At 40.5% G+C, this 4,045-nt stretch overlaps 1 long non-coding RNA gene across 1 annotated transcript in view; it reads left to right on the top strand.

Annotated features, from left to right (window-relative positions):
* The first annotated feature begins 311 nt into the window (after positions 1 to 311).
* LOC116547776 overlaps positions 312 to 4,045 on the top strand; it is a 4,906-nt gene continuing 1,172 nt past the window's right edge. The window contains exons 1-2 of the long non-coding RNA XR_004267172.1: positions 312 to 388; positions 1,541 to 2,556. This is a non-coding gene — a long non-coding RNA (uncharacterized LOC116547776). The remainder of the gene's footprint in view (positions 389 to 1,540; positions 2,557 to 4,045) is intronic.

Raw genomic sequence — 4,045 nt, 5'->3', positions numbered from 1 at the left:
TTTCTTTCTTTCTTTTTTTTTTTTTTTTGGAGACGGAGTTTCGCTCTTGTTACCCAGGCTGGAGTGCAGTGGCGCAATCTCGGCTCACCGCAACCTCCGCCTCCTGGGTTCAGGCAATTCTCCTGCCTCAGCCTCCTGAGTAGCTGGGATTACAGGCACGCGCTACCATGCCCAGCTAATTTTTTGTATTTTTAGTAGAGACGGGGTTTCACCGTGTTGACCAGGATGGTCTCGATCTCTTGACCTCGTGATCCACCCGCCTCGGCCTCCCAAAGTGCTGGGATTACAGGCTTGAGCCACCGCGTCCGGCCAGGAAGTTTTAAGAACATTAGCAGCAAGGAGAATACAAGAGAAAGATATCAAAAAGTTAATTTAAAGACCATATGGAGTTTGGGCAAGGTGGCTCATGCCTGTAATTCTTATACTTCGGGAGGCCAAAGCGGGTGGATCACCTGAGGTCAAGAGTTTGAAACCAGTTTGGCCAACATGGGGAAACCCCATCTTTAACTAGAAACAGAAAAAGTAGCCAGGTATGGTGGCAGGTGCCTGTAATTCAGCTAGTTGGGAGGCTGAGGCACGAGAGTCAATTGAACCCAGTAGGCAGAGGTTACAGTGAGTCAAGATTTTGCCATTGCACTCCAGCCTGGGCAACAGATCAAGACTGTGTCTCAAGAAAAAAAAAAAAAAAGACCATATGGAAGAACATGAGCCATCTCTCACTCTTTTTTTCTTTTTTTTTTAAAACTTTTATTTTAGTTTCTGGGGTACATGTGAGGGTTTGTTACATAGGTAAACTCATGTCATGGTGGTTTGTTGTACAGATTATTTCATCACTCAGGAATTAAGCCCAGTACCCAATAGTTATTTTTTCTGCTCCTCCCTCCTTCTATCCTCCACCCTCAAGCAGACCTCAGTGTCTGTTGTTTCCTTTGTGTTCATAAGTACTCATCATTTAGCTCCCTTGTGAGAACGTGGTATTTGGTTTTCTGTTCCTCCATTAGTTAGCTGAGGATAATGGCCTCTATCCATGTCTTTGCAGAGGACCTGGTCTCATTCTTTTTTATGGCTGCAGAGGTTTCTCAGTTCATAACTTCTTTGTCCCTAGATCCATGGCCCAATTTAATCCTTGGCTTAAACCCCTTGAGGCTTCAGAAGCATTGCATTTTCCAGGAAGACTGCGCTAGTAATTGCTTTAAACTTCTTAACTGATAAAAGATGGGTCTCAAATCAGCTATCTTGTTTTCAGAATACCTTCCAACTTATTTATTTATTTATTTTTTGAGATGGAGTCTCGCTCTGTCCCTCAGGCTGGAGTGCAGTGGTGTGATCTCGGCTCATTGCAACCTCTGCCTCCCAGGTTCAAGCGATTCTCCTGTCTCAGCCTCCTAAGTAGCTGAGATTACAGGCGTGTGCCACCACACCCGGCTAATTTTTGTATTTTTAGTAGAGACGGGGTTTCACAGCGTTGGTCAGGCTGATCTCGAACTCCTGACCTCAGGTGATCCACCCACCTCGGCCTCCCAAAGTGCTGGGATTACAGGTGTGAGCCACTACCCCCGGCCCCTTCCAACTTATTTTATTGTTCTTATGAAATACACTATTAAAGATCTTAATAAGTGAGGTCGAACCTTGCAAAAATTATAATACTCAGTTATTCTGCCTTTAAAAAATGGCACTACCCAACTGTTCTTGACTTAGAGAAAAATAGTATTTTGACATGATTTAATCTCATACATGGTGACTCCAAGTAAAGTGAGTGTTTTGAATTACAACCTCAAACAGATTATTTTAACTTGGCCTAAGTCAAGTTTATATTTCAGAATTTAAAAAATTCCCCTTTCATATTAATTCTTTTTACTTTCTGGTAATATTACACTTTGCTATTACCAGAAAAACCATATATCAAATTATTTGGTGCTTCATGGTCTCTGTGCCTAAGGCAAATTGTCCCATCAACAGTGCTTCTCATATTGGGGAATATATCTATGAATTGGATTGATGGCCAGTGATATTTTTTGATACAAGTAGCATCCTGATGATACTGAGTTACTTCTGTAGCATGGTAATCTTCCCTTTTATAGATTTTTACTGTGGGTGCTATTCCTAGGAAATAATAACAAAAAAAAAAATCAGTTTCTGTATTTTTATTAAAAGTAGTTAAGTGCCTATCATTAAATGAGTTACTTATATATGAGGTCTGCAGTTGTTAGAAATAGTTGTAGAAAACTTTATACTCTTAGTGATCTCTGTTACTTTTCACATTTTTCTTAAAAATAAAATAAATAACTGGGCTGGGTGGAGTGGCTCATGTCTGCAACCCTACCACTTCGGGAGGCTGAGGCAAAAGGATTGCTCCAGCTCAGGAGTTCAAGACTAGCCTGGGCAACATAGCAAAACTTTGTTTCTGTTTAAAAAATAAGTAAGTAGAATAACTTTTACAGGAATTATTTCTTTTATAAAGTATCTATGAAACAACAATTCTAATTGATTCTTTTCTGTGTGTGTGTATTTTTCTATTTCCAGTTACAGCAACCCCAGCAAACCCTTTTAACACAGGTTAGTTGATATTACTTTATTTGTTTTGGATGTCTGAATGAACAGGAACTAAAGCTTTATTCCTATTCTACTTTTTCTTTCAGTGTTTAGTTACTTGTTAGATTCACATACTGGTTTAGGAATATAATGCTAAATAAAGGTCGAAGTGTGGGGTTTTATCTTTGATGGTTTCTGATTGTAGGTTCAGCTGTGATATAGTTTGAATAAATATGAGATTTTTTTTTTTTTTTTTTTTTGAGAGGGAGTTTCGCTCTCGTTACCCAGGCTGGAGTGCAATGGCGCGATCTCGGCTCACTGCAACCTCCGTCTCCTGGGTTCAGGCAATTCTCCTGCCTCAGCCTCCTGAGTAGCTGGGATTACAGGCACGCGCCACCATGCCCAGCTAATTTTTTGTAGTTTTAGTAGAGACGGGGTTTCACCGTGTTGACCAGGATGGTCTTGATCTCTTGACCTCGTGATCCACCCGCCTCAGCCTCCCAAAGTGCTGGGCTTACAGGTGTGAGCCACCGTGCCCGGCCTGTTACTTCTTTTTTAGCTCCACCTTAGCAGGGAAAGTTATTGTGTGACATTATCTCCTTAATTTTTTAGCAACATTGAACAGTTTTGAACTTTTGATATGTAGTGCTACCTTAGGCTTTACAGACTATAGTATCTTTCACATATTCTTTTTCTATTTTTACCACCTTTCGAAAGTGTAAAAAGCATACTTAGCTTATAAATTACACAAAAATAGCCTGTCTTTGCCATTGGGTCATAGTTCGCGGATCCCTTGTTAATACTTAGAGTGAAATACTATGCAGCGGTTAAAACAAAACTGTATATGTACTGATATGGAATGATATTCCAGATAATCTGAGATAGAAGTAAAGGTATAGTCCAGTATGTATTACGTGCTTCCATTTATCTGTATGCATATTTGAATCAAACATTTCCAGGAGGCTTCATAGTAATAACGAGAACAGTGATTGCCTCATGTTTAGGTAACTGCATGGCTGAGGAGAAGGGATAGGAGAGAAGCTTTTCACTGTACATATCCTTTTTGTTTGTTTGTTTTTTTGAGATGGAGTCTTGGTCTATCATCCAGGCTGGAGTGCAATAGCCCAGTCTTGGCTCACTGCAGTCTCTACCTCCTGGGTTCAAGCAGTTCTGCCTCAGCCTCCCGAGTAGCTGGGACTACAGATGCCTACCATCATGCCCAGCTAATTTTTGTGTTTTCGGTAGAGACAGGGTTTCACCATATTGGTCCGGCTGGTCTTGAACTCCTGACCTCAGGTGATCCGCCTGCCTCAGCCTCCCATAGTGTTGGGATTACAGGCATGAGCCACTGTGCCCAGCCCACTGTATAACCTTTTGAACCTTTTTAGTCTTGAATGTCTTGTCTTAAAAATAAAGTACACTTCAATTGAGAAATCAACCTGTTTTTATTAAAGAACTACAGTCGATTAGCACCTAACTCATATTTTCTTTTTTTTTTTTTTTTTTTTTTTTA

Source organism: Sapajus apella, unplaced genomic scaffold (assembly GCF_009761245.1).
Source record: "Sapajus apella isolate SASKATOON/1434 unplaced genomic scaffold, GSC_monkey_1.0 scaffold4637, whole genome shotgun sequence".
NCBI classification, from domain to species: Eukaryota; Metazoa; Chordata; class Mammalia; order Primates; family Cebidae; genus Sapajus; species Sapajus apella.
Note: the sequence above shows the minus strand (reverse complement) of the source record. Positions and strands in the feature narration are given on the sequence as shown.